This window comes from Python bivittatus, unplaced genomic scaffold (assembly GCF_059951505.1).
Source record: "Python bivittatus isolate LINGU-HERP-01145 unplaced genomic scaffold, Pbiv_v1 ctg000700_np1212, whole genome shotgun sequence".
Lineage (NCBI taxonomy): Eukaryota > Metazoa > Chordata > Lepidosauria > Squamata > Pythonidae > Python > Python bivittatus.
In genome coordinates, this window is record NW_028277098.1 from 101,489,711 (window position 1) to 101,516,195 (window position 26,485).

The 26,485-nt window shown below is 44.4% G+C and overlaps 1 protein-coding gene across 3 annotated transcripts in view; it reads right to left on the reverse strand.

The window, feature by feature from the left end:
* Nucleotides 1-13,298, reverse strand: part of CSNK2A1 (casein kinase 2 alpha 1) — a 38,479-nt gene extending 25,181 nt beyond the window's left edge. For 2 of the 3 annotated variants that reach the window (XM_007437078.4, XM_015889622.3), the window contains exon 1: nt 13,176-13,298. The gene's annotated coding sequence lies outside the window, so the exon portion shown is untranslated. Of the gene's footprint in view, nt 1-11,680; nt 11,824-13,175 lie in introns of those variants that run through there. The other variant, XM_088153168.1, reaches the window with a different exon arrangement.
* Between the last annotated feature and the right edge of the window lie 13,187 nt (nt 13,299-26,485).

Genomic DNA, 26,485 nt, shown 5'->3' on the forward strand with positions numbered 1-26,485 from the left:
CAATCAGTCAACTTTCTGTAAAATGTCTAGGGTGTTGTGTGGCAGGTGCCGGTCTGTTTGAATTCCAAAGTCCCAGAGCCCTTGAGCTTCTTCATTTTCTATGACTTTGTCTGCTTTGTGGCCCCACCAGTTCTTGCTTGCAGTCAAATGGTATTTCTTGCAGATCTTCCAATGCACCACCGTTGCTACTTTGTCATGCCTGTAGTCAGTCTGTGCGACCTTCTTGCAGCAGCTGACTAGGTGGTCCACTGATCTTCAGCTTCTTTGCAGAGGCGGCATTTTCTGTCTTCTCAATTCTGGCTTTGTATGCATTTTTTCTTAAAGCTTGGTCTTGTGCAGCCAGAATTAGTCCCTCTCTCTCTTTCTTCAACTTTCCTGCTTTTAGCCATTGCCAGGTCTTGTTATCTGCTTTGCCTGCTAGTTTTTTTGTATTGGCCATGTAATACTTTGTCTTGCCATATCTCTTTTCTATTCTTCATTTGGTCTTTCTGGTAGGCCAGTTTGATCTCTTTGGCATTCAGTAAGCCTTCATGGTGTACCAGCTTCAGTGCATCTTCTTCACTGCCCTTCAGATATTTTTCCAACGCCCTTTTCTTCTTCTTCAGCTGTCTAGTGTACTTGCAACATTCCATGCCCGCCTATGTTCCTTGGCAAGTAGAGTCTGCCAACGTCACTGTGTGGATGAAGGGCATGATTCACTGACGTTGTTTTTCTGGTCTTCCTATCCAGGGCTTCTAGTTCAGCTGGAGTCTAGTCCACTATTCCAGCTACGTATCTAATGACTGAAATTGCCCAGACGTTAACTGTCTTGATGGTATTTCCTCCACTGAGTTTGAACTTTAAGATCTTCTTCACTCTCGTGATGTATTCACTAGTAACCTTCTTCTTGACTTCAAATGTGCTTGATGTTGTCAGCCTGAAGAATGCCCGGGTATTCGTAGTGATCTTCATCCAGACTCTTGATGTTATTTCCATAAGGCATCTTGATTCCGTCAGTTTTCACTATTTTCCCCCTGCTGATGGTCAGGGTGGCACATTTGTCCAGTCCAAACTCCATCACAATATCTTGGGTGTATATTCGGACAGTGTTGAGCAGCGATTCTATTTCAGATGGTGTTTTTCCATATAGCTTCAGATCGCCCATGTAAAGGAGGTGGGATAACCTGGCAGATGTTTTTGATATTTGATAGCCATGGCCTGACTTGTTCAGTACTGTTGACAGAGGAATCAATTTTATTATTATTGCACTGGTTGGAGCTCCCTGGTCTAGACATCCCGTGCACGGCTTCATAATGAAGTACTCATGTGGGTTAAAACTGTCTCAGAGGCACTTACTCTCTTGTAGGTTATATCCTCCTGAGAGCAAAAGGAGCTTAGCAACGAGACCTTGTTTGTTTGTTTGTTTATTTATTTATTTCCACAACTCATATGCTGCTTCAATCTAGCCAACTCTAAGTGGCCTACAAAATTGAACTGGTACAATCAGACATAAATCGCACTGGTACAATCAGACATAAATAAAACAAAGCAGTAACATCTCTGTTAATTTTCAGTATTACTCCCATAGTCCCACTTCCTTACCCAAGATAGCATTCTACATTTTATTCATTCCTCACAGGCTCATAATAAATGGGCATAATATGGGGAGAAAGGCATTCCTTGTAAGCCGCAGAGACTCAGCAGGAGTCAAATCAGTCCCCTGAAGAGGAGCAGGACTCCTTCACATACTCTTTGCTTCTGAAACTCTGCACTGGAACTCATTCCTATGGACCTTTCGTTATGCCAAGATTTGGGAGGTTTGAGAAGGGAGGAAATCCATTAATCTTTGATGCTGCTTTAATTACATCTCAGCTGGTTTGTCACTGTTATTGAGATGGCTTCTTTAAAGATGCCTTCATGGTTCTAATGCTTTTAATTTGTCTCATACGTATTTTATTACTCTAAAAGCTTTGTGCCACCATGGGGAGCTTCAGCGAGCAGAAAGATAAGAATGGTTTTAAAAATGCTGCTACCAAGAGCCTCTGAAACTCAGTGTGGTGCTAGAGATAGGACGTCATGGTGACAATAGTCAGGGAGAAAACACAACCAAGGAAACGTCAAATTATACCAACTAAGCGAGAGATGGATGAAGTATTGGCAAAGAGTAGTTTCATTTTCATCACCTTTGCCAGTTTGACATCTTGTGTTGGATTACAGTGCCCATACAGTAAATACCAGCTACCATGGCTGGGGATTATGGGGGCAAGAGTCTGATACATCTGAAGAACAACAGACCCAAGGAAAGCTGATTTGGGGAAAGCAACATCAGTCAGTGGTATCAGCAAAGAAGAAGAGGCATGAAGCAGCTGTCCTTTTATGTATGTTGGTTCATCATCTTGACTCCCCTTATTCCACCACATTCTCCACAATTTTACTGAGGGGAAGGGAGTCAGGCAGGTGTACAAACTGAATGCAACAGACAATGAAGCATTGTTCTTGGAAAATCAGGCACATGATTGGACTCTGAAAAAAAAGCAAGATTTTGCCTGCTAAACCCTGTGAAAGCCTTTGGCAGTCCAACCCCTGATGCTGGAAATTTTTTCTGACAAGAGAACTATCTCCACTTCCCAGAAAAGCCATTTCTTTTTAAAAGTGTGGGCTGAATGGCACAGTTATTAGGTGGCTCCACAGCTGGCTTGAAAACTGTATTCAAAGAATGCTTGTCAAACTGGAAGGAGATATTGAACGGGATGCCCAAAGGTTCAGTCTTAAATCGTTGACTCTTCAACATGTTTAGTATCGACTTGGACAAAGAGGTGGAAGAAATGCTTATCCAATTGGCAGGGAACAGAAAACTGGTCGGCAAAGCTATTATTCCAGACTGAAATGAAAATCCCAGTGATCTGGTTATTCTCCAAAAAGGGGCTGAACAGAACAAAACAAATGGTAATATTTATTTGTGGCATGCACATGCCAGCTTCCTCTGAGAGCTACGGTAGCTTCACCGAGCATTTCCCTACCAGACACAAAAGTTCCTTTGTCCCAGTTGGGAGATGGGGAAATAGTTGATTTAATAATAACATGCATAATAAGGATCTGAAAATTTAGTGGCCACAAGCCATGCAACATGGCGACAAAAAAGATTACAGTAATTCAGTTCTTGGCTGCACCACGGGTGGTATAATTTCTAAACTACAGGAAAGTTCCATTGTGTTCTCTACTGATCAAATTCCATCTTGTCCAATGTATCTAGTTCTGGATGCCATAGTCAATGATAATTAGGGGACTGAAAAATCTTACGTGGAGAGATTATGGGAGCTGGGGTCTTTAACTTTGAGAAAAGACAGCTGGGGGGAGACATATCACAGCATTTTTCAAGCGCCTGAATGGATGGCACACCAAGGCACAGCTATTCTCTTAGTATCGCAGGGCACAATACCCCAAATTAGGGCTTAAGATACAGAAAAGCAGATTTTGAGTTGAGCATTAGGGGGAAAAAAGCTTGTTAGAGAAAGAGCAGGTCTACAGTACAACTAATGACCCAGAGAGTTAGCAGGCTCTCCTTTGTCAAAAGGGCTCAGGCAGAGAGAAATGCTTTAATCTGTCTAGCATTCTTTGGATCCTAATCTATGTCACATTACTCTGGTAAGCCAATACAATCAGAGTAGAAAAGACTATAAAAAGGATAAAGATACTTGGAATTCCTAAACACTCACACAAAACATTTACTCTATTTTTCAACCAAACTGGATTTCCCACTTCTTAACTTTCAGTTTGACCAGCCGATATCAAACTGGCCATTCTTTCTGAAGTACAACTGACGTGTCAAACCCACGCATGACACGATGTGGTGTGACTTCCACCTTGCCTATCTCAGCCTGAAAACTGTCCATGCAGTTCCTTACCTTGAAACCTAACCCTACATTTTGAAGAACATCTTCTGAAGCTAAGGAACATCTTGTCCGTGTAAAGCTACAGGTCTGGCAAGCAGGAGCCCTCATTCAGAGCTCACAAAGCGTTCTAGCTTAGAAACTGAGGCCCTCAAAACGAAGCAGCATCTCAGACAGGCATGCCACTCTTGTTAAGCTTAGACCACCACCTCTTTTTCGATACTGGTAAAAATAATATTTGCTGGGCTTTCACGTCACACCAAGCCATAAAGGTCTGTCCTATTAGCATGTTGCATTAACACTGTAGGGTATCGACCTGGTCTTACTGTGATACAGTATGTGAATTCAACAAAATCAATTTCAATATTAATTTAAAATAAATTAATCTAAATTAAAACAGGTTACTCACATCTTATTCATTTATTTTCTCCTTTCCCAATATGTTATTTAACTAAAATAACTTTAGCCAAGGTATAAAATGGTGGATCATACAAGAACCAAGTATGAAAATGGATTATCAACCATAGGATTCGTGCACATTTGCTCATCTCCCCCCTCCCGCCCCCTCCCCTTAGCAGTATCCTTGCAGCTCTCTTGTTTCCCATAATGGAAAACTAGGGATTTGCAACCTGACTGCTGGGACCAGGATAAAAAGCTAAAGCCCTCTCTGGTCACCATCTCAACAATCGTAAACATACAAAGGCCCTGGTGATGGGAAGGACAGAACTGTGCTTTGACAGATAGGCTGAATAATGGATGATGGAGCACACAGCTTCTGGAAATAAAAAGCATCTGCTACAGCTGGACACTCTCAGTTTCAAGCCAGAGAACAGGAAATGGGAAGTACAATGAAAGAGCAGCAGTTAATCTGTAATTGCTTCAAAAATAAAAAAATCACAGCCATCCAACCAAAAGAGAAAGGTTTTTGGGTACCTGGCATAGGATCCAGAAACAGGAAGCATTCTCACCACAACCTCTCCCCCCAACCCCAACATCCACTCCAAGAAACTGGCAATCAATCAACCAATTATTCTTCTTGCTGCTCAGCGAGGATGACAGAGTAGAATCCATTCTATGACCAAAACAATGCTGATATTTATTTCTTTATTTGCTGGTCTGCTTGTTTTATCTTTTTTCTAGTGACAACTTTTGAATTCTGCAGCAGCTGGCAATACAAGCATAAAACCAGAATTAACCAAATCTATTAAAATAAAAATGTAAACCATCAGAAACTTGTTCAAAAAAGATACACTCACTGAACCAACAATCCAGTCAATTTAACAGGGAGCATATCCACAGAATCAGTGGATTGGATTGAGGTCGCTTCAAACTGCATGTGTCTTTTTCTGGAGTTGCAATCAACTATTATTCCAAGATCTTTTTCACAAGTACCATCATTAAGCCTAGCATCCACCATCCTATACTTGTGTTTTTAACTTCTTTTTTTCCCCAGTTATCTGCAAGCATCTACAGTAAATGGTCAATTTTGAGTCACCTACAATTTCTGCATAGAGGACATCAATGAGTTGAGCAGGAAAAATTACATAATAGAAGTCAATCCCTCACATATCCCAAGCAGTGCGGGGCTTTAACACTAATAGCCAGCCCTTTCTATTCAGCCCTGAGAAAAAACTGGCAACCAATGTAAGTCTTCCACATGGTGTGATCTGATCTTTTTGACTCCTTCCCAAAACCCAACCAGGCTGCAAAATGCTATATTAATTGATGCGTCCAAGCTGGATACAAGGGCGGCCCCACGTGGAGCGCATTTCAGCAGTCAAGCTCAGAGGTTCCAGCATATACCACCATAGATGCAACCCATCATAAAGAAACATAGGGACTAGGTCTGCAAGCCACTGGCTAGGAAACGCTTCAACCTGTTCCTTGCCTGGCATTTGAATCCAATTTCCCATTTCTGTCAAAACTAAGAAAAGTCTTAGGACATCTTTCTGCAGCCATGATACTTTTGGAGATGTTAGAATACAAGTAATACCCACTTGTGGAAGTAATGAAAGTTGTTAATTCAAAACAAATCAAGGATTGGGGAAAGTTATTTTATGAAACTGGACACATTTCATAATCAGTCATTTCCAATTGTTTACTGTCTGTTACTAACCAGACCATATTTACAAGGTGGCTGGAGTTACCAAACCAGCTGCCTGGATATAAGCTGTTCATTTTGAGCCCTTGGATAGTGGCTAAATGTAACAGTAGGTTACAGGTACTCTTGGACCTCAAAGCTATACTACAGTTCATTTCTATAGAAAAGAATCCGGATATTTTAATTTCATATATTTTCATGCAAGCAAAATCTAAACTAAGAAAAAAAATATGATAATTCATTATTTAAATGCAAATAGCATGCCTCACCAATAACATTAAGATAGCAAGAGTACCAAACTAAATTCTAAAATAGCAGTAGTCAGCTTCCTGAAGATTAACCCCTTGGAGAATAGAAAGAAGTTGAGGAGGTACCTAAAAAAGTAAAACGAGATGTCAAATCAACAGTCCTGAAAGAGAATGCTCTGAAATTACAACACTGCCAATGAGAAGGCCCTCCAATCAGCTTATCGCTTTCCTCCGGTCAAGACAGAATGGATTCCCAAAGAATGAATGATAAGAATAATTCCAAGCCCTTGCAAATTAATGCAAGAGCAGATAATCCTTCAGATCTCCAGTGGCACGGATTGGCTGGTTTCATGTATAAATGCTTAAGACTAGGCCCCAACAACTTTTGGTTGGCATTATTTGCCAACCAATAATTTCTTGCCATCAAAGGCAGAATGAGATTAAAGTAAACTCTGTTCTTCTTTCTAGATCTTAGCTCACAGTAGTGGAGGGGAGTAAAAACAACCCCCCTGTTTGGAAAAACTGAGTCTGGGGTGAGGGACAGGGTAGTGGACTGTCCTATCTCAATTCTCATCACCAGATCTGGATTCCAATGGGCCTCAAAGCAAGCCACCTCACTTCTGCCAAAGGTCCTACCAGCCCAGAGAAAGACTACAGAGTGCCATCTTTTTTCTCCCCAGGCGTGTAAGAGACACAATGGAATATGTTGCTTTACTTTTTCCTGTAATTCTAGGTTCACCAACACTTGGCTTTCCTCTCAGCTGTAGCAAGAGGACACACAAAATGATTAAATCCTGCCAGAAACTGAAGGCAGTCAAGCCAAGATGATATTTAAGGAATAAAAATGAATTTTTCCAAAGATAACTGCTACCCATCTTAAGGACGCTGCCTTGACTAAAGCACTCAATACCAATTAATCAAAATACCCTAAAATATTTAGGGTTCAACTTTCAACAAAAGCAGTTTCCTAGGAGTCTGTTTACAAACTGATATTCATGCCTAAAAAATTCCTTAAGACAATAAATGAACACCTCCTACAAAAGTATTTAGCCAGCAAAATCTTTCCTCTCTTGTGTGACAATGCTTATTTCTCCCACTACTTGGTAATAACTAGGAAAATTTCTGATTTCCATTGTTCCAATGTACAAATATTAGCCACCATGTGTGTGATGTTCATTCTTGACAGAATTCCAAATGTCAAAAAGGGGGTTGCTTTTAGCATTACATCAAGACCAATCTTAGTATTATTTTTTAATTTCAGGCCAATTTATTTTGGCTTCCAGGATGTCTGATATAAAGATGCCACTCAGTTCAGAACAGATCACACCCAAGGCCTGCTATTCTTGTTCAACAACAGGGCTAAGATTTCATTTTGAACCGCAAAATCCACATCGACAATCTTGGAATCGCAATCTATGATCTACACTTTTCACCATACATGGCCTATTTCTTAAAAGCTTAGGTAACATGATGGAAAAGAGGACAAGGTACCTGCGCTACAACTGTCATCCAAGGGCATTTGGGGATACTGTAGAGAGCTAAGAAAATGCACCTGACAAACTTTTATCTCCTTCACAACCAGAAGAAAGTTATGTATTTCTTTTACTGGGTTTTCATGGCACTCCAATTATAACTGACCCATTCTGGTTCCCCTTTTGATTCAGTTCTCCTCTGCTGTATAAAATTATGGTAATGACGCTCATATACCTTAATTTAGATCAGGGTGTGAACTATCTGTCAGTTCTTAACCACCACTGAAGGTCAATAATCCAATTATATTCCTCAAATGGTTGGGACTACAATCCCCATTAGGAGCAGTCAACTGAAGACTGGGAAAGCCTGGCCTAGATTTTCCTAAAAAGGCAGAGGTGCAATAAGTAGAAAATGCTAATTTCCTTCTCTCCTTCCATGCAAAGTCTCAACAAAAGTAGACAAATATTTTTGTATCTAATTTATTTGACACTTATGTTTTAATACATCACCTCCCACCTTTGGAATGGAAGAAGCGATAAACCCAACTAAATATAAAGCCATTTTCAAAAAAAAAAAATTTAGAAACTATCCTTCCCATTATTCTATCTCCATGAGCAGTTTTCTGAATTTGCACTATAATAAGTGGTTGCAAAGAGGGTGCTGCGTCATCTCTCCACCTCTCTGCCTAGTGTGAAAAGCATCTCTTGGAAAGATGCAAACTATCTTGACTCATCTCAGAGGGAACTTCACACTCACCCTATTTTTCATACTTTATGATCAGCAGTGACAAATAATTGAGGAACACCTAGTGAGACCATGCCATATTTGTACTTAAATGCAAGAACAAATACAACTCGAATGGAAGAGAACAAAAATGCCATAAACAAATGCCAACCTTTAAGCCAAGGCCATGTATCCCACCAGAACCTAGTTTCTGTTCTTGCAAATTTATTTTGGGATCTCTTAATGATTCCACTGCTGACCGACTACAGGTGGTCCTCATTTAGCGACCACGATTGGGACTGGCAACTTGGTTGTTAAGTGAACCAGTTGCTAAGTAAAACTGCAACTGTGCTTATGGTCTTATTCAGCTTTCCTTTGCTTTACAGACCTCCAATGGTCATAAATGTGAGGACTGGTCATAAAGTTACTTTTTCATTATAGTCATAACTGCAAACAGTCACTAAATGAGGCAGTTGCTAAATGAGGACTATCTGTAACCACAATGTAAACAAGCGTCACAGCTTCCATAAGCCTTCTCCCATCCCCTTTGCTCCACTTCCATTGTCACACTGGGCCATCCCAATCAATATTGCTGTATCTCTTCTCTAAATTTGGAATCCTTAGAAGAAAGTTGGATTCAAGGAATTCATGCAGAGTTAATCCATACAATATAATGAAGAATTCTGGAGCTCCAAAATGCAAACATTAGATTTGCAGTAGACTCAAGCACAGCCTTGCAATTACCTACTCACCAGGGAAAAGCAATTCTTCACATGTGATTAATTCACAACAGGTAACCTGTAGGCCAGGCCTTCATGCTTCACTCAGATATTTAACATTTACTACTATTTCATTATTGCACTTTTTATTATCTTATTGGGTACCCTACCTCCAATTTTTTGGCACAAACTTTTTTTTAACTGAAGTGTGCCTTTTTGTTTTCTTTAAAAAAAAACATGGACTCAAAAACATAGTAAACTGCATGAAATAAACTATGTAAAATTCATCATCTCATGAAAAGAAGCCATTCTCAATGGCAACGTACAACGTACAACGCACGCCAATCCTGGCTCCAGTGGCAAGTCTTGGAAAAACTGATAAAGCAGAAAAAGAGTTCAACAGATTTTAGAAAACTTCCCCCATTTCTTAAATGGTAATTTTACAAACTGGGTTTATGTGCAGCTCAAGCCTGAACTGGTCCACAAAGAAGGACCTTGTAAAGCTGAGACTGTTTGGGGGCACTCCGCTGTGAGGACAATGGGTTCAAATCAGGAAACTGAACAGGCATTGCCATCAGCAACAAAACAGAAAGCGTTGCTTGGGACCTAACCTCTTTCTGTACAAATAACATAAGAAGCTGAATACCTATTATTCCATGGCTTGCACTTCCCTTTGCTTGGCTGCGCAGATTAAGGTTATGCTTACTTTGAAATGAGCCTACAGAAGAGCACAGTTGTTGCTATTTGTCTGACAGTTTGAAGATTTCTAGAATACAACAACGCTTTTATAAAATTCATCAGTGCAGTCATATCTGATCTGAATTGACCTGTAAACGTGAAATGTCTTTAATGCTCATGATTCTTAAATATTTGAGGCAGATAATGGAAGCACTATATTTTTCTAGTTAATGAATGTTCAGTCAGGATATTAACAGGGCCCAGATTCTAATCTGAACTGGAATATGGACAGCTCAGATGTGACTCAACATCACTTTCTTTTTTTTAAAAAGCAGGTGCCAGATGCTGGCAAGATAAAGACTTAATATTGCCATCTCTTCCAAAAGGGATGGGCTGGAATGTTAGATATGACTCCACTCTAAAATAGCCAAGGAAGAGACAGATGCAGACAAATGCAAGGACTGTTTCTGAATATAATGTTAACCAAGATGTTTAAAAAATTGTTTGCAGAGCAAATCATAATGGTCTAGTTCATATAAATGCTAGATAATGGGCAGGAGAAAAACCACATTATGAAGTGTAAAGCAGGCCAATGAAGAGTTTTCCTCATCTTACTTAATCCAGAGGAAGAAAAACTCCTCCTTCCTTTCCAAGGATTTGAGAGGGAAAAGCAGGAAAAGGTAGGACCCTTGTTCTGTTAATTGATTAATAATAAAGAGAAGGCCAATTATTTTGCTTTTCCTACTACAACAATGAACAAATCTGAAATAACCCAAAGAATTACATAAGCAAAAATACTTTCAATTCTTAAGGTAAACTTACCCTCACCAATTAAAAATGTCTTCCATAATAAAACAAACGGGTTTCTAGCTGATTCACAATTAACATTTGCCACAGTATAAAGTCCATGATCAAACAGACAACAGTAAAGGCAAAGACGATGATAAGAACTAGGAGAATCCTGATAGAGAATTAGGCCACTAAACCAGGCATTTGTACATGCAGCTGAATATGAGATCTCTATCAATAAACTGTCAATTTAGGAAGAAGAGGGAGGAGTCTCCCAAGACAGCGAGATCACACTTTTATAAAAACCAAAAACTACCATGGACAGAAGGAACCACTCTCTCCACAGTAGTGATGGGGAAGAGGAAGCCATACTAGAAACAGATAAAAAGGGTCGAGATGTAGCAAGATGTATTCTAAACTGTACCATAAAAGGTTATATTCTCCCACCTCAGAAATCTCCCTAAGTAACACACACCATAGGGCAACTGCTCATATCTACCACTGTTACTTCTCTACTATACAGCTTAAGGACAACAAATATAGGCACCTTCTACATATTGATACAGAACTGTAGGAAGAAAAACTACACAATGTCTAAACAGGTGGCACCAGTATTTTTTGGGAAGCTCCCTCACTCCTATAAAGGACTAATATTAGAAAAGCAGTGGGATGTGACTCTACAAGTTTCACTGTGGTCCCTCATAACCAGGAACATTTCTCCACAAAGATTAAGGAGGAGGCAGCACCTCAGGAAATGCAGAAACTATGCATGAAGGTAAATTAAGAATAAGAGGCAAATGTTATGCCCTCATTGCAAGTATAAGGGAAGAAACAGCTTCATTAAAAGAAGCAGCATAACATTTTTACTTAAATAACAGGTACAATCCATTTGAAAAGCCTCCATAAGTTTTAGGTACAAGAATACTTTCCAAACTATTATGCTTAACCATTTTAATCCCACAGAATTCCTTTGCAATGACTAGCTGGCTCTTGAAGACTGCTGACTGCAGGATGGAGTGAAGAACCCCGGAATACATTCAACCAGTAGTAAGGGAGAAAAAGATTCTCAAATACACAAACCTTCTGCATCTGGACGGCACAAAGGAATATTTTTCTCCCCAGAAGATGGTCAATAACTTTTTACTGCCATGACAAGGTAGAAAGCCATCAAAATGACTGAGAAACTGTAAGAAGGATGGAGATATCTCAACCCCTACTAAACAAGCAAGATGAGATGGGCTGTATCCATGGTTCCCAGAAGCTTCTAGCTGTCCACTGTTGGAAACAGGACATTTGAGTAAAACACTTCAGTGCAGTGCAGCAAGATCATTTTTTCATGTCCCTACTATGGACAGGGGAACAAAAGTCAGCAATCCCTTCTCACCAAACATTACAGGAGGCAGCTATTTATCTCTTAAGTGCGCTACCTGGAAGAAACTTAAAGTAGAAAACAACCTTAGGAAAAACTACCCCCAGGCAAAAGGTCTTCTTACTTGTAGATTAATATCCATGATTAAAACCACCCATAATTATTTCTAGCTGCCAGACACTGGAACCCCTCTGCTCCTTTACAAGACACTGAGTTAATTACCCGAAAACCTAAGGGAAAACACATCCTTCCTCTCCAACACAGAAAAAGATGCCTTGTACAGAGCCCAAGGGGCAGAGATCCTGGGCAGGAGCAGAAAAACACGTGTCATATGCCCTGCACCCCATCATCCACCAAGACCTGAGCCCCATCATCCACCCAGACCCAACCCAATTCTCCCCTCTGGGATAACAGCCCCTCCAACAGGCACGGAAGCCACCTATGACGACCCCCCACCCCGAAAGAGACTGCTTGGAGGACGCACTGCAGACCTCACCAGCAGCCTCCCCTCACCCTCCCCATTTCCACGACAGTGTAACACGGCCAACGGGTTGCAGGGTTCCCCCCCCTCCTCTCGAGCAAGACGCCAGGATCCCAGTATTGCTGCAGGAGCCAAGACCCGAGGAATGAATGGAGGAGCAGGCAGGCGGACCGCCCCCCCCCGCCTTAGGGAGGGAAGAACCTCAGAATTCGGATTAAGATCCGCCACCACCGATGTTTATTTATACGATGGGGGTCCTTGCTCCCCCCTGCCCAGAAAGCCCCCCAGCAGACTTCCTTCGCAACAGGGGTGTGTCCCTCAGCGCCCCACCCCGACAAGAGGGACCCTCCCTCCCCAACCCGCCTGCAAGGGACCCACCGGCCCCCCACTCCGTCCTCTCATGGGGGGAGGGGTTAATTTGACGCCTCTGGAGGGCGCCAGGTTGGGGAAGGACCACCCAAATGGGGGAGGGGAGGAAAGGCCCACCCCAAAGGAGCCTCGCCTCAACGGGGTGCAAGAGCAACGCCCCACTAACGGACCCCTCTTCCCTCCATGTCTCTGCCCCCCCGCTCCTCCCTTCCTAGAGACTACAGTCGCGGGGGAGGGGGCGAGGCGCCCGCCGCCCAATTCATCGCCGCCCCTCAGCCAAAGAGGTTTCATTTGGGTTGCAGAAGGGGTCCCTCCTGCCCAGCTCCCCCCTCCGCCCGTCGCCTCCTCGCCGTTACCTGAGCAGCCCCCGGCCGCCCGACCGTCCACCCGCCTCACCGGCCTCACACAGACAATATGGCGGCGGCACAAGGCTCGGCCGCCACCGCAGGGCCCAAAGCGAGGCTGGCCGGAAGCGGAAGCTTCTCGCTCTCCTCCTCCCATGGTCGCTCTCGCCCTCGGTCTCTATGCCTTCCGCCTTCCGCTCTGAATTCTGGGAGATGGAGTTTGTTGAGAGGCAGAGGCTGCCTTTGGCGTCCCTGGGGATTAGTAAAGATTGAAGTGGACGGGCCACACTCGTAGTAGAAGTAGTAGTAGTAGTATCAGTATCCCACCTTTTATCTATCTATCTCTATCTATCTATCTATCTATCATCTCTCATCCACAGCCAGCTCCTGCAAGTGCCATGGTCTTGTGACATCTGGACAGAATGGCTGGGGATGATGGGAGTTGTAATCAACACAAAGGAAAAGCATCAAGATTTTGAAAGGAGAGCCCTTGTGAACTCTCTCAGCTTCCTTCCACAACCTCAGTTGTTGTTGTAGTTATTATGGTTGGTTGCACAGTCAGCCAGATGTTTAGACTGGATTTGGCATTTTTATCTTCACCATCACCATCATCATTATTAAAATGTATATGCTGCCCAATTCCCAATGACTGAGGCAGGTTGTGCTGATCATGCAAAAATAGGAGGGTCTTTCAGATGGTCACTCGTGCCCTGGTCACCTTGAGGCTTGGCTACTGCAATGCACTCTACATGGGGCTGCCCTTGAAGACCACCCCGAAGCTTCCACTGGTCCAGAATGTGGCAACGTGGGCAGTGATGGGCATACCTCTGCTTCGCAAGCCACACTGGTTGCCAGTTTGCTTCCAGGTGTGATTCAAGGTGCTGGTCACTACCCATAAAGCCCTCCATGGCACAGGGCCTGGTTCTTTGAGAGACCGCCTGGTCTCCCATGACATCTGCCCAGCCTATTCGATCCTGCAGGGTTGGCGCGCTCTGGGTTCCTTCAATTAAACAATGCCATCTATTGGGATCCCGAAAGTGCACTTTCTCTGTTGCAGCGCCTGGGACAAGGTTCCCCCCGAGATCCAGCTGGCCCCCACTCTGCTCTCGTTTGGAAGAGCCTTGAAGACCCGGCTCTTCACCCGGCCTTTGGCGAGGGACAGGGAGACCCTCGCTTCATCGCACTTCCCATCTTTTATCTTTATTTTTTATGCTTTATTGCAATTTCTTTGATTCCTGTGAGCCACCCAGGCCTGTTGAGAGTCAGGCAGCATACAGGTTTATACATTAATTATTATTATGAAAAAAACCCAAATCATTTGGAAGTACTGAAAGGCTTTCCTTAGATCAACCCACATCGTCCAATTTGGGGGCAGCTTTTTTCCCGAAATCATCTGTCAAAGATTGGCTTTAAAAGAAGAAAACTGGGTGGGTGAGAATGGGATTGTTGGGAAGAAGAAACAAGCACGTGATAGTTTGCATGTATTCATATATTACATTTGTATATTATTTGCATTGCCCTATTAAATACAAAATGTTTAAGTCGCCATCTGTTTCTATCAGTAGATGGCATTCCCAGGCCCCAGCCTTCCTGCATCGGGGAGACGAGAAATTAAATTGGACATGCATCTCTAAATATAGACTCCTCTGCCTTAGGTAGGGCTATCAGATCTGAGCTTCAGGATCGAAGCTGAGAAATTCATTACCCCAACAGGCCAAACAGAAACGAGAATGGGGAGCTTTCAGCTCAGGGTCCTAATCAACACCGTGAGTGCCCGCGATAGAAAGGCTGAAGGTGCAGTAGCAAACCATCTGGCCGCTGATGGCATTATCATGTCATTGGCGTTCCCCAACTCGGTGCCCAGGAGTTGTGCTGGGACTACAGCTCCCAGAATTCCCAGCCAGACTGTGGAAGCAGGGAAGAGACCGAGCAGTTCCGTCTTGACTCAGAAGTCAGCAATAATGGATTCTGAACACTGATTTTCCACTAGGATTGGCTCAAGCGCTATGCCAGTGTTTCTCAACCTCAGCAGTCACATGTATATTTGTGTCTCCGAGTCCGGGTTGACTCCTGGCAACCGCCTGGATAAGTCTCTGCAGTTTTCTTGGCACGATTTCGGAAATGGTTTGCTGTTCTGCTTCCTAGGGCTGAGAGAGCCTACCTTAAATATATTGAGTCACAAATCATGCAAAATAGGGTCGCATTTGCAAATCGAGTGAGCCACCCAATCAGCATTTTCCACTAGAGGGCATTTTAACTCTACCCACGCTTCTTCTCCACGCTGAATTCTCAGCCATCGCCAATAAAATGCTGAAATGCATGTTAGATTCCAATTTCTCGTCCTGAATAACAGTGCTTTGTTATGGAAATGTATGCAGTCAACCCAGCCAAAACAATGGCATTTCTGTTGGAAAAGCATGGCGCTCCTATAACCCGAGAAGCAGATTTTTTTTTTTAAAAAAATGTTATTGGTAAAGATTACCAAAGCATAGTTTTGAGCTGGCTTGGTATAGAGTGCAAGGACTGGTTAAGCGAACCTACAAAATTTTAGTGCATACATTTAAATTTTGAGTTTTGAAGCTACTTTCCAGTTTTCGTGATAAGATACTGTTCTGCTTATTTGGAAAATACTAACCTACTCTTGATTCAACCTTCTTTCTAGGAAAAAAGCAAGTGGGCCAATACCAAGCAGGAATGAAACGTCTGCAATCAAACAACCAAGCTCAGAGGGCACCAAGGACTCCATAGGGTGTATGAATACCTTACTAAAATAACTTTCTAGCTCTTTCAGAGTACCACAATAGAAACACAAAGGATGCCTATGACGATTTAAACACTAAAACGATATGTATTTTGGAAGGACAGGACTAAGTGGGCTCTTAGTCACAAAAGCTTCCTTAAATCTGTGTGCCTATTTAAAGTCCACAAAGGAACAATGGGATAATTGAGCGACCTGGGACTAAGCTGAAAGCAAGCAGAGATATGGTTTAGCATAGCCAACGTTCCCCTCCATCCCCACTAGGTGACAGCACCGAGCCATTCTGCCTGATGTTGAAGCTAAGCAGAAGGATGGGAGATCACCAAATCCCAGGGTTGTTGTTACACGAGGCTGCTGAAAAATATCTCAGAACAATAATTTGGCACACCAAATGTTGCCAAGAAGTTTACATGGTCATGCGTATGGAGTCAATCTCTATTTTAGCGTTTTTCCCCCAGCCTCCAGATGTGTGGACTTCATTCAATACTCTGCATGGCCATGCTGGGTGGGAAAAGGGTAGGTTACACATCTGGAGGGACTGTACATGGTATGCAAACCCATAACTTTCTTTACATGTGATCAGCCCTCTCTAACTTTGATGCCTTCAGACTCTAACTCCCCTTATCCCCAGTCATAATTCTCTCTCTTGGAGTTAGGAGTTGTCCAAGACCTCTGGAAGGTATGAGGTTGGAGAAGATTGTATCGGAGGACCCTCTCCTGGGGCGAGGAGTTGTTCTTGGAGTTACGGAGGGATACAAATATTGTAACATGGTGATCGGCCAGTTGCTTCTGGAAAGATCATCACCATCTTCAGCTGTTCCCCACCAGTATCTCAGCCACCAGTATACTATCAGCCCTTCAAGGTAGGCCAGGTCAGGAAACATATGCTTCAAGGATCCCAGAAATGCTACTTTATTGTAATAGGGTATAAGAACAGAATCTTGAAAGCCGGCTAGAGTTTCCCTCTGACCTCTCTTAAATTTAATAGATTCAAAGTGGAGTTATTCTGAGTTCCTTCCCATGCCTTCCTCTGTCCCAAAACTATGTTTTCTCCTGTTTTGCCTTAGCTGTTCCTGCATACCAAGATTATCTTTACATTCCTCAACACCAGTGTTCCTCATCCTTAGCAACTTTACGATGAGTGGACTTCAACTCCCAGAATTCCCCAGCCAGCCATACTGGCTGGGGAATTCTGGGAGTTGAAGTCCACTCATCGTAAAGTTGCCAAGGTTGAAAAACATTGCTCTACACATATTTAGGCATGTACCTCTGCTCCAGAAAGACCTTAAATGCTTTTTGTATAAATAAATCACTCTGGTTGCATGGACTTGTATGGGGTTGATGTTGGATCTGTATGAGGCCATCAAGCCTGTGGGGGATTTGGAAGAGCTAAAGACTCCCTTGAACTGAGTTGAATGGGCAATTCCATAGAGACGTTAATGTGGTTTTCTAGGGAACTCTACAGAAGCCGGACGCCCTTGCTTTCTTCTGCCATATGTTTCTGACTCCCCAGTGTAACCTGCAATTCTGGGATTTGGTGGAAAAGCCAGCATTTAAAATGTTCCAGCTTGGGATACACTAATCATATCTACACGGAGGCTCCTGGACAAGAATCCTATTTTGACTCAAAAGTCTGAAAAAGGGTATGTGCTCATGTTTTTGTGCAACTCGACGGGCACGTAGCAAGTTGGATCCACTTGCTTCAAGATGAAGGATCAGCCGGCTTTTGACAGACATGTTTTTTTTTTCATCGTAACAGGAACACTTTGCACAAATAGATCGTTTCTTAGCATCCTAGACCAGGCTGTGTTCTTATTTCACTGCTGGTTTCAGAGTTTCTTGGAGGGGGGGCCCTTCGTGGCAGGGGTGTCCACAGGGTCAAGAAAGTCAAGAAGGCAGCTGTGATGTTGCGATCTACGCTCCATCTGTGTTTTATATGTGTCACACCTAAAAAACAGGCAGAGCTTCAATCACACCATTGTGGCTGCCATCTTGACTTTCTTGACCACACCTTGAGGACCCCTCTGGCCCTGGAATAGCTCTTCCATCTTTTCATTGCCTTAATTGCCCATTTCCTTATCTTCTCCTCTGGATCCAGCCTGCCCCATTGCTTTGAACCAGGGAGGAACATGATGTAATGGTCTGTGGGAACGACCTTGGGAGACAGGAGGAAGAGCCGTAGCCTAGCCAATGTCATGCAAAAGGTATCTCAGCCCACAGAAGGAAAAGGGATGTGGGAAGCATTTCAGAAGGGACCCTCCCTAGTTTTATGGAGAGTAAAAGAAAAGGAAGGGAGAAATACTTTCAGGCTTGCAAGATTCTGTTACTGTAACCTTACAATAAAGGTAGTGTCAGTACTCATGGTTGGTGCTTCTGGTCTGGACTACCTCGAAGGGCTGACATATCCCCAAAGGGCTACAAGCACTTCTCAACACAGTGTGTTGAATATTGACAGTATTTCTATTATCTAAGAAACATTTAAAAAGTGTAGTGTAAGCCCAAAGTAGGCTCATAAAGCTTTTGGAAGACCAAGAAAGCCCCCTCCCCCACCATTCTAGAAAAAACAGGGAAAAGCAGAACATTGCAGTCCTTGAGCATGATACGGTACCGCGCATTTGGCAACTTTGCTCCATGACCCAAATGTTAACCCAGGTGTAAAAAATGTTTCTTGTCTAGGAAAAGGAGTGCTGTGCCTGACATGGTTTGCTCCTTTGTTACTAGCAAAATGGAGGAAGGAGGAGCCCAAATGGGAGGGCATCAAACCTCGAGAAACATCAAACAGACCTCCTCTCTTTGGTCTGTTTGGAATCTGAACAAGTTCCCTGGGCACTGAGCCCCAAAGAGTGTTAACGCTGGTGTGTAGAGGTCAAGCAAAGAGTACACCCTTGCAAAGTTGAGTCCTTTGGAAGTAAATGAGTCTCAGGTGCATGCTAGGTAACACAGCCAAACCCTGCACAAGCGTACCCATGGCTCACTAGATGACTCACTGGGAGCAACATTTGTGATCAGCACCCATGTCTTCCTGCACCATGACCTCTCTCGACCGCTTTTTTGCCAAACTCTTCCATTATAATGCTGACTTCTGACTCCCAGATCAGATTCAGTTGTTCTTTTGCTTATGGATCTTTGCCAAACATGGGCCAACTAAAATTCATGAATTCTTCTTCACCAGACTTCTGGCCATTGGGACTGAGTCCCTCACTGGACTGTGAGGTTCAGCAAGGGACTGGTTGACGCCAGACCCTGGGGCCAATCCTGCCATAGACTTTTCTTCCTCAGAAGGCGGGCGAAACAAGGCTCCTCCAGTTCGCACCCCCAAATCCCCAACAAGGCACTGCAAGGAGGAGACAAACATCTCAGCCGTTCATCAAAAGCTGCTCTCGGCCACGCCAGAGGAAGGACGCGGACTGCGGGACGGCACAGAACGCAGAAGCTCAGATCTGCGGATGGGTTTCCCACCCAAACCTGCTGCATGGGATTGGGGGTTCCAGATTAAAAACAGGTTTTGGTTGGTTGTTTTAACCCAGCACCTTACTTTGGAAGGACCCTGGTAGCTGGAGAAGGGCAGGCCAGGGAGCCAATAGGGCATGTGTTAGGGAAGGTAGCGCCAATCACTCCAGCGTCCTTCCTGGCGTAGTCGAAGGTAGCGCTGGAAGAACGGGACACAATGGAAAAGAAAAACTTGTCCCGAGCCAACCATCTTGGAGAGGCCCAGTGGAAAAGCTGAATCGCTCGGCTTGCTTTCACCTTGTTTTCCAGCTTCACCAGGAGCCTCGCCCGCCGTCTGACGACAGTGGCTGCTTCCCTGCCCTGGCCAGGGGTCACGGCTTTGGGTAAATGAGCAGATAATCTTTGGCTCGCAGGGTCCGCGTCTCTCTCGGCTCGATCTTCCTTGCATTGTATGGCTCCAAGTCATTGAGGAAACCTTTCGGCCCTCACTGCTACCGAGTGGCCCCTGGGGGGAAACCCAGCCCCCTTCCCCCCATTGTCAGAATCCTGGCTGTATCCTTGCTCTAAAAATAGACCGCGTTATCAAGTGATTGTTCCGACACCTCCAGCAAGAGGGATTGACGTGGGTCCAGGGACGGAGAAACAGGAGGGTCCGGGAGCCGCTGAAAATCCTTCTGCAGGGTCGAAGGCAACCGGGCCCCTTCCAGACCCACGGGGACTGCAGCTCAGGGGTTTCTCAGCCTGCCTGAATCCCAGTCCCCATCTGGGAGCCAGGTGTGGTGAACACGCAAACCGTCATCCCAAAACGGAGAGGCGTGGAAACGGGGTCCTGGTTTCCCTAGGCTACTTTGCTGGCAGTGGGGTTCTGCTGGGCACAGAACGTGCAGAAGGAATGCAGAAATAGTTAGGATGGCTTTTGTAAGTTCAAATTTGGACCCAGAGGAGGAATAAGGTGCTTTGCACTAGAAACAGGTTGGGAAGCTAGATAGGACCTGAAAGTTGCTGTCTTGGATCTCATGCAAGAAAAACAGCTTTGCTCTGGACTGTAAAAAGAGACTGGCTCCCATCAGATCTCCTTGTCCATTTATACAGAAATCATTTCTTATCAAAGTGTCTACGGTGCTTCTTCTCCGGCCAGTGCAAACGTAGTCTCGTTCTTACTCCGAAATTTCCTACCATTTGGAAAGTTGAGGACGGCTTACTTTTATGACACCCCCGTGATACTGCTCAGAGTTACTTGATTAAGATGGGCGGACATATACATCAGCAGGACAAATAAATAAATAAATCATTGGGCTTAGAAGAAATGGACAAGGAGCATCTTTTTTCTTTTATAATATTTTATTGAGATTTTAAAGATACATATTAAGATGTACCTTTTAAAGATACATCTGTTCTTCTTGAGGACCACAACTGTGCAATTGCTTCAGCTGTTCCTGCAAAGCTGAATCGGGGGTAACGGCATCTTGGCCACGTTCACACCACCCATGTTCGTAGATCCAGTCAAGATAAAACATGCAGGATCTGCTGAGGTTGGTTAGCATTAAACCGTCTAGACTTTGGGTGGCTTGAGGTATTGTGGAGCCTCAGGCCACTGTCTTACTCTCTGGCTCAATGTATGGTGTGATCCTTGATAATGAGAGAATTCTGTAACCCAGTTAAGTGTCTTTTGGGAATGCTTCCACCATCGGTGGCCTCCTCCACTGGCTACGAGGGGAGAGGCACTCAAAGGGCTGTGCTCACACAACACACTAAACCCTATCCCCTTTTTATGTGTGTGGCCTCCAAGTCAGTTTTGACTCATGATGACTGCCTGGATAAGTCCTTGTGGTTTTCTTGGCAAGATTTTTTGGAAGTGGTTTGGCATCGCCTCCTTCCTAGGGCTGAGAGAGAGAGACTGGCAAAGTCACCCAGCTGGCTTTGTACCCAAGGCAGGACTAGAACTCAGGGCCTCCCAGTTTCTAGCCTGGGGCCTTCACCACTGCATCAAATTGGTTCTAACCCTAAGCTAACCAAACACACTTGGTGTGTTCACCTAATGTGCTACACCCAAATAAATAAACCATATTGTGGCTTATCGGAATGGCTAACACGTTAAGATATTTGGGTTTCCACATGTGGATTGGTTGAGTGATGGATTGATTATGTGCCATTAAATTAGTGTTTTGACCACATGGATAGAGTTTCTCCAGGATGATCTGTCCCCAACCTGGTCCTCCAGGTCTCCGAGTGGTGCCCCCTTCACTGCTGTAATCGACTCCTTCCACCTCGAACCACAGACTACTCAACACGATGTGAGTCCGGTAGCTTCTGCAAGCACAACCAGCCTATCTCAGATCTGCCTCCTGTCGCGCCAGTCTTAATTCCAGAAGCTTTTGAATAGGGGCGAGTGGGTGGCTGCGTTATCACATTTTTCCTTCTTCTGAAAACAAGAGTAGGAAAAATGACCCACTTTATAATCACACAGCTGTTCAAAAGAATGTTTTGAATTTACACTTTTCAGACTTTCTTGAAAGTGTCCTTTGTTCACAGACATTATCTGCAGGGCTGGAACAAGAATCAGAATCAACTCTACCAATGATAACAGCAAAACTTTCTTGTTGGCGGTGCTGGAACTATCAATAGAGGAATACAAAACACATCTTCCTGTCATTTTCATGGCAATACTACAGAAGTGGCCCGCCACTGCCTTCTCCTGGGGTTGTTTTTCAAACTTCCCAGTCTGGACTACAGCCCTGGTGGTCTCCTGTCCAAGTTCTAACCAGGCTTAGTTTTTTTCAAGATCAAATAAAGTTGGCTAGAGACTGCCATCTAGCTGGGCAAAGGTAAAATTACTGTTCAACCCAGCTCAATTCCTGAATGACAGTTTGCCCTTGGTTTGTTTTCCTCCCTAGGATCTTTTTAGCTCCTCAATCTAGTTTACAAGCCTAGGTCTTCCTGGTGGTCTCCCATCCATACACTATCCACTCTCACTCCTCCTTATTTGCGTGGGCAGGGGGTGATCAGCCAAGTTCAGCTGGTGTGGCCGCTGTTTCCTTTTATGAGCCAGCGTATTTGCCATCTCTTGGACCCATTCAGCTGTGTGGGGGGAACAGAAACATCAGCACAGTAGCTTGTATTTCGAAGTAGAAGGCATAAGAGGGCAGATGCTGAAACTCCGCCCCCCAACAAAAAATATGGGGGGGAGAGGAGAGAGGATACTCCAGTTGCTCTTAGGAAATAATTTGGGGACATCATTAGAAACAATGTCCCTCTGGAACCTGATAACCCACTGTTAGCCTCCCAGAAGGCCCTTAAAACATAGATTTTTCACCAGCCTTGGGGATCCCAAGGAGAGCCTGCCAGGTGGCTCTTTGAGATTAAGCGATGTTTGCTCTCCCACTTGCTTGGGTTTTATCTGTTCATTTTATCTGTTTACTTTACCTGTTTGCTTGTTTCTTTTATTTTTGATTGGTTTTAGATCGTCAGGGAATTTCTAACTGTTACTGCGTTGTCGCGTGTTTGTGAGATGGGCGGCTATATCAATATGCTGGATAAATAAATAGAAGCTCAGACGCTTGGAGCAATTCTTTTACGGACAACACTGGACTTAGGAGTTAAAAGACACTGATGAGAAATCACAACCACTTCGACACAACAAACTGATTTCCTACTGGCACCTGAGATACATATTCGCACCTCTGTTTTCAGCTCCCAGCAGAACACACAAGCGCGTGGATTCGACGGGTGGAACAGGCGTCCGCTCGAGGTCAGGCTGCCCCACTCAGATCACGCCTTCCAAAAGCACTGAAGACCAGGCTGGAATTCTTATACCAGCTGTTGTTTTAGTCTTCACTGTGGGTTGTGCCCGTCTTATATACAGTATGTGGGTGCTGCTGATGTATCATTGGATGGCAAGCTGTTGTGAGTCTGTTGGATTCAGAGGGAGGGAGGGAAGGAAGGAAGGAAGGAAGGAAGGAAGGAAGGAGGAAGGAAGGAGGGAGGGAGGGAGGGAGGGAGGGAGGAAGGAAGGAAGGAAGGAAGGAAGGAAGGAGGGAGGGAGGGAGGGAGGGAGGGAGGGAGGGAGGGAAGGAAGGAAGGAAGGAAGGAAGGAAGGAAGGAAGGAAGGAAGGAAGGAAGGTAGGATGGAAGGAAGGAAGGAAGGAAGGAAGGAAGATTTTGGTGAGGGAGGAAGGGAGGAAGGGAGGAAGGAAGGAAGGAAGGAAGGAAGGAAGGAAGGAAGGAAGGAAGGAAGGAAGGAGGGAGGGAGGGAGGGAGGGAGGGAAGGAAGGAAGAGGGAGGGAGGGAGGGAGGGAGGAAGGAAGGAAGGAAGGAAGGAAGGAAGGAAGGAAGGAAGGAAGGAAGGAAGGAAGGAAGGAAGGAAGGAAGGAAGGAAGACCAACTTTTTACATTTCCTAGGATCCTAGAATTGAAATGTATCCATTTCATCCTACAGCCTTTAACTGGATGGATCTGTTTTTACTGCTCGCATCCTGGGCTTGTCGGAGGCAGCCCCTCGCCTAAACATTGCCCGTCTGCATTCAGTGCAGTGCGAATCAGCTCCGGCCAGGAAGGGAGGGTGAGTGTGCAAGGGGTTGAGGCCTGGGGTGGACGCGCAGATGAGTTTCCCCTTGTTTTCTTCTTCTGCCCAAAGGTAGAAGCTGTTTTTAAGAAGTGGAGGCCAGGTGACCTTCAAGTCCAGGCTGAGTAGACCCCAGAGGCTTTCCTGGACAGCTCAAGCAGGAATCCAGCCAACCCAGGCGCTAATTGTCTCTCTGCTGTGCATTTCTCCGGGTCGGATTTAATGAGCGCTGAATGCAAATATTACAACTTCCCCTCCTTTGCTCTGGTTTACGTAGGCAGCCCCCGGCAGGGCATTGTCCTATTGTTTTCCGAGGGAAGCTACGGTTGGAAATTAACCTGCTTTTCACCCCTAGCAGTAGGTTTCACACCCTGTCCCTTCTGGGGATTGGAAGAAGAACGGAGGAGGAAGAAAAGCAAGTGAACTCTTGGAGCAGTGTTTCTCAACCCTGGCAACTTGAAGATGTGTGGACTTCAACTCCCAGAATTCCCTAGCCAGCATGGCTGGTTGGGGAATTCTGGGAGTTGAAGTCCACACATCTTCAGGTTGCCAGGGTTGAGAAACACTGTCTTGGAGGGATCACGGAGAAGCAGGTTGTCAAATTCCCTGCATTTTCATTTGGGCTTTTCCTCGTCTTCTCTCCAGCCGTGTTTCTTACCTGGATCGTGAAGATGTTTGTTTTAATTCATTTTTATTCCGACAGGCTAAATCTTTTCTCACTGCCCATTGCCAAGCCTACAGAGGTTTCCATGGGGCACGTGAAGCCCGCGTTTTTTAAAAGTGCGCATTCAACTCCCCCCCTTCCCGTTTTTAAGAAGTATTTTCACAGGGGAGAGAAAGCAGATGTGTTGAACGCAGGCGGTTACCCCATCTAACCACACTTTTGGCCATAAGGGAAAGAAGGAAAATGATCAGCCGCAAAAGCGTGGTGGCGTCCTTTTTTCTCTCCTCCTCCCAGATTTTTGCAAGTCCCGGAGTCAAGCCGGGTGGCATCTTTGGCCAGGAACACTGCTTGGCACTGACTGGCAGCCAGATCAGCCCATCAGAATAAAAAACCAGAGCACTGGCTTGGGGAAAACCATCTGTCCTGAATTTTGGGAAAGTAGCTTAATTTTTTTTATTTTTTCACACAATTGCGGCTTTCTATGTCCCAAGGCACAACTAGAACTTCCATGTTCCCCAGCAGTCTACCTCTCTGAGCCAGCTGTCCTCCAAACTATTCAAAATACCCACACAAGTCAAGGACTATGGTTAAGGTTGCTGGGTGCCCCTTTTATTGGCCATCCTTGCCTCCATGGATGTGGGCACCATCTGCTTAACCAGGTTTGTTGAATTAATCCATTTCCTGGGATTTGTGCACCACCACAAGTCATCTGCTAGCAAAACAGAGCAGGATCATACACCCTAACTAAAGCCCTGAAAAAACCCTAACTAAAGTTAACACTGTATTGTCCAAAAATGTCTGCCAGGTCTTGTCCTCCCCAGGCTAAATGTGTTGTGTGAACGCAACCTCCAGGGGTCCATCCGGAACTAGCTGTTTTAAAATAAAATCAAAACACGGGTTTCAAAAGCCAGATTTTGGATTTTATTATCCACCTGTAGTTCTATATCCATCGTTGAGGAAGGTCAGGATGAGGTTAAATAAAGACAATACATCTTTCTGGGATTATTATACGAATAGGCAGACCCAAAAAAGTATTTTGGACCATTTCAAGTCCTGTGACTGCTGTGAAACTACATTTCCTTGTGACTGTAAGTCCTTTAAGCAGAATAATGTATTGAGTTGGAAACCTCTGAAAATGTTTCATTCTGATCTCACCCCAAATCAGGTTTGGCAGATCATGTAGTTTAGAACAGTGTTTCTCAATCTTATCAACTTTAAGATGTGTGGACTTCAACTCCCAGAATTCCCCAGCCAGCATAGCTGGGAGTTGAAGTCCACACATCTTAAAGTTGATAAGACTGAGAAACTCTTGTTTAGAATGAAATCAAGCTTTGGATTTCCAGACAAACCACAAGCAAACCAAGGTTATGGCTGATATGGAAATGTCCCCATCCTCCTCCTGCCTTGAATTTCCTCCCGTCTCCTTCATTCTGCTGCTGCTGAATTGATCTGTTGCTCATCAACTCAGGCATTGCAACCAGTCAGGATGGCGCACACAAGAATTAATTGCATGGTTATCTTTTTTCTTTTCCTTTTTTGCACCAGGCATTTGACAGAGAGGGATCGATTAAGTAGTGAACTCAGAAATTGCTGGTTCAGCGTCTCCTGAAGCCCTTAATGCTATACTAGTAGACTAGCTTATGTGACTTTTGTGGGGATTCTAGTGGGAACGAATGCACAATGCATTTCTTTATTTCCTTTTTTAGATTTCTATCCTGCCTTTGAGCCAGGAGCAAAGGCTGTGTACCTACAGCTCCCTCCTTCCATTTTCCCCCAGAACAACAACCTTGCAAGGTAGGTCAATGGGTGGGTGAATATGGACTAGAGCCCAAATCTCCCTGCTCCTAGTCCAAATCTAAACCACTACACCCCTCTGCCTCTCTTCTTGC